Consider the following 12,933-nt stretch of genomic DNA (forward strand, 5'->3'; position numbering starts at 1 on the left):
TAACACCAATATACATGTCCTGTACCGGTGTTGAGAGTTTAGGTATCGTAAGCAGAGAACCATCGTCACCAATAGAAAAGAAGAAAAGATACATGGCCAATGTTTCTTCACATAATGTCTGTTTAATCTGAGTAACAGTAAAACAACATTGGTGTGATAAAAATTCTTGTTTTTCTTTAGTGGTTGTTATAATTTAAGCACTGTTACAGAATGAGGACTTTAAGTGCATTTCAGTGTTCACAGTACACATGGCCGAGTCTAGATTAACTCTCCCCCCCTTCCCCCTCCACCTCTCTCTCTCTCTCTCTCTCTCTCTCTCTCTCTCTCTCTCTCTCTCTCTCTCTCTCTCTCTCTCAAGAATGGACGCACTGTCACAGAGAGAAATATTGCAATCCAAAAATTATTTAAAATTCAGAGACATGGTTTGTTCCGGTGTACAGATCCGGGAGATAGTCAAATGAAATAATAGTAATAACTGGAAATCTGACATTGCTAAAGTATCATTCAAAAAACTCCACATTCCAGATGAAAATCCTTTTTTCACTGTAGACTTAATATTAAGGAATTTTGGTATGACTGGAAATTTTTTTACAGATTTCGACCTGTGACCTTGAGATCAAGGTCAAGGCCATTCATACTAGCAAGAAGTGCGGTAGCCACTTCGTAAGTAGGAATGGCGCAGGTTTAAAATGGTGTCCTGTACTATAGGGTATACGAACATTTGCGTGAAAACGGTCTCAAAGCTCATTTCTAAGCTTATGAAGTAAAAGATCTTCGCTATTCAAGTGCAAATCTACTCGCAAATTCTTGCTTACCTTCGTAGGAGTTGCAAAATCGAACCGCAAAAATATAGTTTTTTTTTTTTCTTTCTCTCTTCATCAGTCATAACTCCAAAACAAAAAGTGTATGCAAACATATTATACACCAAAACTCTGCTTGTCAAGTGTAGATGTTTCTTTCAGGCTACGGTTCGCGAGTTACTGCCTGAAAACCACATCGTGGTCATCAGTAAGTAGGTCATTTTGTGAAATATTGGTTAGCTACAGCACGCCTACAGTTAAAGAAAGTATCAAAACATTTCTTTTCACGGGAAAGCACCCTCGTTTTAGTCATTCAGAATGCTTTGGATGTAACTATCCAAATCTAACACTTGTTTTATGCATAATTGTACTTCCACAAAAAGATCATAAACTAGAAAACTAAAACTTTCTTCTAAAATCATTGTTAGGAAGTAGGAATGGCAAAAGTCCGAAGATAAGGAAAAAAAATAAAACAAGAGAGAATTCAGGATATGAGGAGATTTGGAGATCTGCACCCATTTCTACATTGCACACTTTAATCACAAACTTGTAGCTGGTGGAATGTAGTAATGGGTATAGGTCTCCAAATCTTCCATCTTGAATGCTCTCTTGTTTCTGTGCTTTTTGCAACTCTTCTCTGTGCACTTTTGCCATTCCTACATCTTTAACAATAATTTAATAAGAAAAGTTTTGCTTTCTAGTGCAGATTATATTCACTCATGACCCATTACATTTTCGCCGAGTTTGTTCAAAATCGGCTAAATACATTCCGATTTAGTACTTTCTGGCATGAGGCGGCCATTTGATTTTCCTCAGTTTCTCAAAAACTATTTGTTGCATCACAGTATTAATTCACAGTAGGAAAAATAATGTACCAAAAGAAGCCTGCAACCAAGATACGTAACTCCTAAAAATTTCAAGTTTCTCTCTCGAACGGTCTTGGAATGCCGTCCTGCTAGATCTCCTCCCCTCCCCCCCAAAAAATTTTTTTATAATATCAATAACTGCACGGAATATGAAGTTCCTAATAATGATAATAATAACAATACTGATAATTATGATAGCAATAATAAACATAATAATAAACATAATACTAATACTACTAATACTAATACTACTACTACCACTAATAATAAAATATCAGGAAAACGCTAAGTAATTTAACTTCTAAGACTTATGACAGCAAATTTTTCTAACATCATTACCTTGTCTGCATGTACCATCCTTTCCTGGTGCTGTAGTGACACATGGTGGCCAAGTAGGTAGAACAATCAGCTTGCACTGATGGCCTTGTCAAGGAATGACTTCACCTCTTCTACCCTAACTACACCTAAAATTGATATCTGTCCATCTTGAATATTGAGTTGTAACAGTAGATCAACATTAGAATATGTTAGTTGTCACGAAGGAGTGCCATGGAAAGAATGTAGAACTGTACAAGGACGAAAAGGTAGATCGAATTTAGGAGAAAGACCCACAATGGTTTAACCTGCACCGTCCCGACTGATTTTCCACCACTGACTCCCCTCAATCCCGACCAAGGTTGGAAAAAAAATTTTTTGCTCAAACCTCCACTTTTGGTGAGAAACATCGTTAATTCATAGAGAAATCGCTCACCTGAAATTTAAAATACTGAATTCAGGTAGCATTACCCTTTACCTTACTGGGTTTTCTATCAGGCTGGCTCCAAAGAAAACGAGTTCTATGGGAGGGTAACTATTCCACACCACTCATAAACGGTATTTATTTATTTATTTGGTATGAATTTATATGTAGTACAAGAGTATATTGGATTTCACACAGTAATATAGGTAATATGAGCATTGTTTCACTCACCAAACCACATCAACATACCTGACCTTTTTTTGGAGACATTACTGATCATCATTTCTGACTGTTTCTTTCTCTAATGCTATGATAACTTTGTCCTCCACATTGTCATCGATTGGGGAATCACTCTCACCTTGAATTTTGTACCGTGGCACATGTCTTTACTGGCCAGGTCACTGGTAACAGGTGAATTGCCAAGACAATGGCATCTGGGGGTGGGGGAAAGGTCATGCGGGGTAAGGCATTGTCCCTGCCTGGCATCTTGTAGAGGAAGGTGTCCCGTGTATACATACCAAAAATCATGGGCGAAATTTGAAAAATGTGCAAATGACAGACCTTACAATTGTTTTGCGTTTATATATGTCAACGGGATGCGGCGGGTTGATCATGTACTACCTACAGTGGATTGGATTTACCGAGCCTAAACCCAAGTTTCTGTAACATAAAAGAGGTAAATAGGGACTGGTTGTTTGCCTTTAATCAATTACATAGTACAATTCTGGGCTACTGAAATGAGCCATGCATTAGTGTGTTTTAATCCTGTTCTTCCTGTGTTCCAAAGCTTATAGCACAGTTGGAGCCTTTACTTTTATTTTATTTATTTTTTTGTTTAGTTAAACATTTTTTTTCCTTCAATTCCATATCACAACAAGAGTTTGATTCTGCAGACAGGACAAGGAAAATGCTAAAAATCGTCTCACACCTTTTGATTTCTTGGAAACAAAAGCTATGAGAGAAAAGTGATTGAAAGTTGTTATGTGAATCTCATCCCAGCCTGGCCTCTCCTTACCAACACTATCCACTCAAGTTTGTTCAGTTTCATTCCGAAGTAAGCCAGTATCGCATGACGTTTTTGCCGAACCCAAGGGACGGTCATTTAAGTGCTTATTCCTAACTGTGTCACTCCCTCCTTCCCTTCCCCTCTCTCACATTGAGAAATGTTAGGAAAACAAAATTTCTCACAATTAAAGACCTCCCCTGGGCCAGGTTTCATGATGGTTGGAAACCCCCGAGGGCCGCCTCCCAGGTGGCAGCGGTCCCCAGGTGTCCTATCCAGACCATTAGTCACAACCATCTTTTACATAAAAACACAAATTATTACAGTTATAGAGCTTCTCTGGCATCAGGCAATATGTATGGTGGGAACCCTTAGGACCATCCCCCACAAGGCAGTTGGCCCCTGGTGGTCCCAGACAAAGGCATTATGCATGAGCAAAGTTCTTAACCAAGGAAAATTACATTTTGCATACTGACAGCTGCTCACGGCGATCACGTTTTGGGAAGTGTGGAATCAGTGAGGTTGGCCTCTCATGGGGGAGGGTGGGGCTCCCGGGGGTCCCTGCAAAGTTATTATGCACGGCCATTGTTTTTAACCTAGGAACATGAAATTTTTGCATACTGGTACACATTTACCCCGGCCACGTTTTAGACAGAGTGGTAACCCCAATGATCACCTCCAACGGAAGAGGAATGACTTTTTCTCTTCTCTCTCTAGGAATATGACGTTTTGACTGGTCACGTTTTAGGTAGGATGAAACCCCAAAGGTCATTCCTCATGGGGGGAGGACGACCTGTGAGGGTCCTGGCCAAAGGCTTAATACAAGGTCATGGGTTCATCCGAGGAACAAGGAATTTTGCACACTGGTAGATGATCACTCCGGCCACTTTTTAAGCAGGGCTGGATGCCCATTGGCCACCCCCCCCCCTCGAGGGGATGCCCTCAAAGCGGTCAATGCTATATATCTTTAGTAAACACTCGAGACTTTGTACAGAAGCAGACCTTCACCGAACCAGGGTTTACACTCAGAGGGTAGGACCCTGGGATTCGCCAATCTGCCTTCCCATAAATAATTACATTCTTCCCCTTAGAATATTGCAGAAGTGGGTGTGGCCATCAAATATGTCTTTTGTCTTGTAATGAATATATTAGTGTCCTTTGCAGTGCCCTCTTTACTCCCCTTCTGTCCTCAGTCTTCATGCCATTTTTCTTATCATCATTTTCTATTCCACGTCTTTTCCTGCCTGTCACAGTTCTCAGTTTCTCATGTTTCATTGTTTTAAATTAAATTATTTTCATTTACTGATATCCACACTGAATTGAGTTTCCAGAATTAAGTTGCCCATTTCAGTTTCTGGTAATTTTATTCTGCACTTTCATATACTCAGACTTTTCATGCACTGAAGTCCTTTTTATATTCTATGTGGAATCCTTGTGTTGAATTTCCTATTAGATTAGGCATATTATTTAAGTATAGATTAAACTACTACTTAACTTGCTGCATCTCGGCAGATTTTCCACCACTGACCTCTCCAAATCCTGGCAGATTTTGGAAAAAAAAAAAAAATTTGGCTCAAACCTCTGATTTTGGTAAGAAACAATGGGAAATCACAAAGAAAGTAGTCACCTGGGTCTAAAAGTGACCTAAACAGGTAAGCCGCCATACACGTGGTACCTCGTTCCGTAGGGGTGTGCTGCGGCTGTCACATTTTCTGTGCTAGGACTTAGTATGGGAAACCACTCACAACAGCTAGATATTTATTTATTTTGAACCAATGATCATGTACTACAAGAATATATTGGTTTTCATACATAAATATAGGCGAAATAAGCGATGTACCATTGGGCGAGCATAGCAAAGTCACCCAAATCGGTCACATATGATTCGCTGTGATTGTTGTTTCAGCATACATTTCATTTTCTCAAATTGCATAATACTTTTCCACTAACATTATACCCGTTTCCACCTCATATAGCTGTTATCACATATTTACAGGCCTTACGATTATATTTAGCGTAATATCAGCGTATATTTACATAGTGAGCGCACTCGCTATTACTGTTGTTTCAACATATATTTAAATTTTTCAACTCACATAATACTTTTCCACTAACATTATACCTGTTTCCACTTATGTAGCTGTTATCACATATTTACAGGCCTTATGATTATGTTTAGCGTAATGTCAGTTCTAGTTACAAGGTGAGTGCATCTGCTATGTTTCAACATACATTTCATTTTTTCAACTTATATAATACTTTTCCACTAACATTATACACGTTTCCACTTATATAGCTGTTATCACATATGTACAGGCCTTACGATTATAGTTAGCGTAATGTTAGTGCATATTTACATAGTGAGTGCACCTGCTATGACTGTTGTTTTAACTTACATTCTATTTTTCCACTTACATTATACTTTTCCACTAACATTGCACCCATTTCCAATTTATATAACTGTTATCACATATTTACAGGGCTTACTATTATAGTGAGCGTCAGATTATTACATATTTACATTGTGAGCGAACTCACTATGACTACTGTTTCAACTTACATTCTATTTTTCCACTTACATTATACTTTTCCACTTACATTAAACCAGTTCCCACCTTATATTAGTGTTATCACGTACTTACAGACCTTACTATTATAGTGAGCGTCAGATTATCGCATATTTATGGCACTTAAAGTGTCATATCGCAAGCATGCACAGTATCAGTAATGCACAAAGTTGTGGTATTCTTTGAAGCATGACTCAACGCACAAGCCAATGTTGCAGTCCACACACTCGTACCTCGTGTCTTTTCTGAGTCGTTTGTCTCACTTTAGAGTTGCTGCAGACGTGACACTGCCAATGGGGTCTAGGGCGGTTTGGTTGAGGAGGGATAGTGCTGGGGAAGTGGTGTGCGCTGAGGCCTAGGGGAGTCTGTGCGGCAGTGGCGGGGTGGTGTCGGTGGTGGGGCCTGTCCTCTGCATAATTCGCAAGGATTTCGCGAGACAGCTCCCTCACAGACCCCTCGAAGGTCTCTGAGGTTCCCATTGTCATGGCGTGCAGGTAGTGGCAGTTCAGGACTGTGATGGTGAGCAAGTGGAAGAAGAGCTTTTTGTACCACTTCATTGTTGTCCTGGCACACTCCACACCGGAAATCATGGAGTCAGACTAGTCCACTTGCCTCATGTTGATATTGTTGTCCAGTACTGACTCAGGTTTCCAGATGTGGTGCCTCCTCTCGCTGCGGTAATCCACGGAGTCTGTGCGCTGCATGAGGGGGCAGTGTAAGGTCAATAGGAGGCTAACTCCCCTGTTGTGGTTCCACAGGGTGGTGAGGATGTTATTTGACTTGAAAAAACCACCTCATTCTTGTCAAGTTTCCTCCCAACCTTGACCATATGCCAACGGTTTTTCTTTACAGTGCCACAGACTCTGGTGTAGCACAGGTGTAGGTACAGTGCAAGAAGAGGGCTAGTGTACCAGTTGTCCAGGTACAGCACGTGACCACGATGAAGGTACTCCTCTACCATTGTCTTTACCACGGCCCCTAAGAGTCCAGTACTTCTATCATCTATTATGTCTGTCTGTGCACCGGTGTACAAGACTGTCTTGCACATAACCAGTCGTACAGTCACACATAACAAAAATCTTGAACCCAAAACAGTGTCTCTTGCTGGGTATGTACTGCCGAAAAGAAATATTGCCTCTCCACAACTCGAGATTCTCGTCTATGACAAGGGCTCGATAAGGACAGAAGGATGAGTGGAACTTTTCCCACAGGTGATCAAATACCAGCCTTATTCACCTCATTCTATCCGTGTTATTTGCATTAGCGGGATTGTCGGAATTGTTAAAATGAAGGCAGCTCAGAATTTGCTGAAATCTATTCCAGCCCATTACCTTCCCAAAGAAAGGTGTGTTGGTCATAGGGTCCGTAGAGGAGTATGCCGGAATTTGTCTTTTCCGTACAATACCCATCAAAAGAACCAGGGTTAGAAAGGTGGTAACTGGGTAATCATACTGGAGGGAATGCTTGCTTCATGTACCTTCATGATCGTTTTCACGGCACTGGCTGCTTGTGAATGTGTTAGTCTGTTCCACAGTCTGCTCCACAAACTCCTTCCCAAAGAACAGGTGGAAGAAATCCACCCTGGTGAAGCCGGTGTGGATTCCTGGAGCCGTGCAGCCAGACCACCAGTCCTCAGTGAAGGGGTGAATGAAAGGAGTGAAATTACTCCCATCTTCCCAGTCCCACGATACACTACCGTCTCCAGCCTCGTCCCCATCATCGCCTTCGTCAGGGTGGGGAGGAGAGTGTGGTGGGGGAGGTTGGGGAGGTGGAGAGAAGTGCCCTTCCCCACTCGTGCTCCTCTTCCCTCTCCCTTTTCCTTTCCCCTTTCCCTTCCCTTTCCTTCCTTTCCCCACATCACGGGGCTGTGGGGAGGAAGCGCGGGAATATTGCGGGGCGAAAGACGTGCCAGGGAGTGGCTCCTCCTCGCCTCCCTGCTGCCCACATACACCACATGCTCGCGCTGCCTCCCTTTCACCACTTTCACTTTCACCGCTCACTCCCGCCACACCACTTTCTCTTTCACCACTCACTACTGCCATACCACTCCTACTTTCCCCATACAAAGCACTAGGCCCATACCTGATTCTCCTCCTCGCTGCCCTTTCAGCTCCCCATGGCAAAATTCTTTCTCTCCCAAGCCACGAGGTAGCGCCACGTCCCACGGCTCCATCCTCGTTCTCATCCTCGTCCTCCCTTTCCTCTAGGGGCTTGAGAGAGGTGCGTGCACGTGGCTGGGGTCCAGGCTGGCCTTCTCTAGCCTCACGATAAGTCAAGCATCGCCGTTTCCTGGGAGACGGTACTTCCTTGTCACTGCTGCTTGTCTCGTCCTCGGGAAGCATGTAGTCTTTGCCTGCCACATCGTTATCAAGTGGGGAATCGCTATCGTCTGTGAAGGCATCCAGGGCACTTTGAATTTCAGCATCAGAGAGACCTCGGCATGCCATGTCTGTGCTGGGTCACTGCTACAAGGTGAGTGACCAAGACAAGGAAACGCGCGGGTCATGTGGGGTCGGGGAGTATCCTCGCCTAGTGGCGGATTTAGGAAGATGCTCCACACCTATGTACCAAAAATCACGCGCGAGATTTGAAAAATGTGCAAATGACGGACCTTGCAATTGCAAAAGGTATGGATATGTCGTCGGGTGTCACCATGGCAAAATGTTGCAATGATGGGAGGCCTCGGGTTAATAATCTGAACCATAACAACGATAACGGTAAAGTTGGTATAACCAGTCGAGGTTAATATGGCAAAGTAATAACGAAGACTGTGTCTAACTGCATTCTGGTGATTCCAGTATATTACTGGATCGATACAGTGAGAAGACAATTAACCTTAAATTATTCAGCATGTATACCATGCAACGTTGGGTCTGGTTAGTACTTGGATGGGTGACCGCCTGGGAACACCAGATGCTGTTGGCATCCCTACGTCAAGTGGGGTTGGTGGAGGATTAGTGCCCCTCCCTGTAAAACAATGAACTCTAAGCCCTTGGCCACCCCGTCTGGGATACATGGTGTCTGGCAATGAATGAATGAATGAATGTATACCATGCCCAGGTCCAAGGCAACGTGATTTGTCTCATGGTTCGCTTGGTGTTATGAGGACGGCCCCTGGGGAAAGTTTGGTCATGTTGATGAGTTTTATGGCAACTTTATTCCAGGACGCCAGAGAGTTGGCTGTTGTTGGTTACAGTGACAGTGGGGGTGGGGTGGGGTAGTAGCAGTGGGGGTGCAATGGGGAAGTGGCAGTGTGGGTGGGGTGGGGTGCCTACTCCGCGAAGAGATTTTTTGTTTTATGGTGATATAATTTTTACACTACCGTCACGGGATCGTGGATTGTACTGCCCTCTCTCTCTCTCTCTCTCTCTCTCTCTCTCTCTCTCTCTCTGTGTGTGTGTGTGTGTGTGTGTGTGTGTGTGTGTGTGTGTGTGTGTGTGTGTGTGTGTGTGTGTGTGTGTGTGTGTGTGTGTGTGTGTGTGTGTGTGTGTGTGTGTGTGCGTGTGTGTGTTTGTTTTCTTATTGTTCCTTGCCGTGTAAGAGTATAGGAGAGCCAGTCAGGGAGAGATGATCAATCCTGATGCACAGTGTCAAAGATCAAAGAGGAGTCGATGCACAGTTTCAAGTAATAAAGAGGAGTCTATGCTTAGTTTCAAAGATCAAAGAGGAGACTATGCATAGTTTCAAAGATCAAAGACGAGTCTATGCATAGTATCAAAGATCAAAGAAGAGTCTATGCATAGTTTCAAAGATCAAAGAAGAGTCTATGCATAGTTTCAAAGATCAAAGAAGAGTCTAAGCACAGTTTCAAAATCAAGGAAGAATCTATTGCACAATTTTCAATGATCAAAGAGGAGTCCACTGATAGTTTCAATGCTCAACGAAGAGTTTAGGTAAAGATTCAAAACTTAAAGGGGAAACTTTCGGTATTCTTGTACTTTAATAACATCAGGTCGCAGGCCACTCATCGACCCTTAAAAGTTTCGGAGTATGGAAGTTTAACCAGAATTACCCTCTTCTCAAAAAGGGTATTATGAAACTAGGCCTATTTTTTTATATGTATTGCTTTTCTTGTAATGTGCGTGCCTTAATATATAGCCAATTGTATGATGTAGTTGTAAGAATGCACTGTATATCTGCTACGAAGGCTGTTGCGGCTGGCTCAGGCTTCTGTCAGATTCAACACAATGCTTTTTAGCTCACTCTCAGTAGCAGGCACGACTTCATAATAGGCTCAGGCTCCTCTTCTCGTTGGTTAATGAAGCTCCCTAACACCTCTTCTTTAGTTATTTACTTTCTGATACGGCTGGGTGACATCATTTTGTAAGTTATGAAGATAGAATGTGGTGATATTAGAATGACTGAAGTAACACAAAACACTACAGTAAGGTGAAAAAAGCAAAATAAATCCCTAAGGAAGAGGTATAAGGGAGCTTTCTTTACCGATGAGACCACGGACCACAGACCTGCATCACTCAGCATAGTAAATCAAGAAGCCTCATGGGCTACTGAGTTTGGTTTTCACCTGCATCTGTTCCATCCATCAACCCCTGTTACATCGTCCCCCGTTACCATAAATAATATACAAACCTAAGATCTCTTAATTCAGTCTAATATATATGGCACTGTTATTAAAAGATCGATATCTGTGAATAAAAAGAAGGTAGTAAAATTCTCCACCGGGATAGAAGGCACTATATACTCGTAAATACTGTTTCCCCCTTCCCCCTCGCACGTCATAGTACTCTGCCAGGGTACTAATGGTGTGGTGACGCGGCTGCCATAAATCACCCCTCCGGCCCGCCCTCAGCGGCAGTCGGAGGGTCCCTAGGGAACTGACGTAACACTTCAACCCTCTTACCAGCTCTTTCACCACCTTCTTTATAAGACCACTGAGGCAGGACGGGGTCTTCTATTCACTCTTGTCCCCTTTGGCTGGGTCTCTTTTTATAACTTACCCCGAATTCATGCGACAAAGTATTAGTTAATGATATTTATTCACTATTTTTCATCATCTAATTGGAATAATTAGGCTTCTTTAAACACTTATACCAGATTAATTGTATTTCTTTACTGAAAGTCCGAAGGCCTTACGCAACTGATCTGGAAGAGAGTTTTCCACCTGTCCATCCACTCGTTCGTTCGCTCTCCCTCTCAGGCCGCAATTAAGGACCGATTATGACGACTAAGGTGTTCAGTGAATTCGCGGTGTGGCCTTGTTGGAGTGACTTACGGCAACACTAAATGTTTCAATGGAGGTGTTTGATGGAATCGTTTGATGGAGGTGTTTGATGGAGATGTCAGACGGTGTTAGATGAAGGTGTTAGATGGGGGTGTTAGATGGAGATGTCAGACGGTGTTAGATGGAGGTGTTAGACGGAGGTATTTGATGGAGATAATAGACGGTGTTAGATAGAGATGTTAGATGGCGGTGTTTGATAGAGATGTCAGACAGTGATAGATGGAGGTGTTAAATGGAGGTGTTAGTCCATCTTGCCTCCTCCATTCATATCACACCGAGATCTTATCTTACCCCTGCTAATATCAGTACACCAATCCTGTAAAAGACATCCCTAGCATGTATTCAATATGGATGGTTGTTGTTAGCGCCGAAGTAGTGACATGTGGAGAAGTAGGAGGACGACTTGGCCCGAAGGAGGACTATTGGGATTTGGGGATAGCCACTGAAGACTTTGCCCAGAGCTGGACACGAAGTATATATATATATAGATAGATAGATAGATAGATCTATATCAAAATATCTATCTATCTACCTATCTATCTATCTATCTATATATATATATATATATATATATATATATATATATATATATATATATATATATATATCTTGCCAGACGCCTCAATCCCGTTTGGTGTGGCCACAAACAAATCGCCTCCAAGTCGCCCTGTCCCCCGCCATTTCACTGCCCTTCTCCCAACTCACACCCCCCCTCTCTCATATACCTCTCCACACCATCCCTCCATCTCATCCTCGGCCTCCCCTCCCTCTTCCCCCCTCCACCTCACTCACATACACTCTCTTCGTCAGTCTTTCACCCTCCATCCTCTCCACATGGCCAAACCACCTCAGAGTGTTCCTCATAACGCTTTCTATCACATCCACATCCACTACACAACGCTCTTGTATATCCTCATTCCTCAGCCTGTCTCTCCATGTGACTCCACAGACCCCTCTTAAATAACTCATTTCCACTGCTCTCACTCTTGATTTGTGTCCTTCCAACAACGTCCAAGCTTCACTTCCGTACGTTAGAGTTGGTATTACAATACTGTCATGTAGTAACTTTTTCACTTCCATGCTCACTTCCCTGTTTCTTATCACTGCTTTCAAAGAACCAGCAACCTTTCTTCCCTGCTGTACCCTTTCAAGCACTTCACCCTCCAAACCTCCATCCTTATTCATCACACTACCCAAATACTTAAACGTACTCACATTTTCCAATTCCTCGCCATCCAACCTCGCTGTACATTCACCGACTTCACCTCTCTCAAAGACCATCACTTTACTCTTCCCTACATTCACCTTTAGATTCCGTTTCTTACACACTCTCCCAAACTCATATATATATATATATATATATATATATATATATATATATATATATATATATATATATATATATTATTATATACATATCGGTAAACACCTTTATCTTATCGTCAGTTCTGTCAGTAATATATTATACATGTGTATACTGTGTTTGTACGTCTGCTACTTCTACATCGAAAATTCTTTAATTCCACACTCATCTTTTCCTTCTCTCTCTCTCTGTCTTTCCTTCTTCTTCTTCTTCTTCTTTTTGTTCTCTTCCTTCTCCTCCTCCTCTTCCTTCTCCTCCTCCTCTTCTTCTTCCTCTTCTTCTTCTTCTTCCTCCTCTTCTTCTTCTTCTTCTTCACGGTTAACTAGAGAAAAAAAAAATCTTGTAGCAGCTGG

This window comes from Coenobita brevimanus, chromosome 49 (genome assembly GCF_032717465.1).
Source record: "Coenobita brevimanus isolate Jiangsu-jjx chromosome 49, ASM3271746v2, whole genome shotgun sequence".
Classification (NCBI taxonomy): Eukaryota; Metazoa; Arthropoda; class Malacostraca; order Decapoda; family Coenobitidae; genus Coenobita; species Coenobita brevimanus.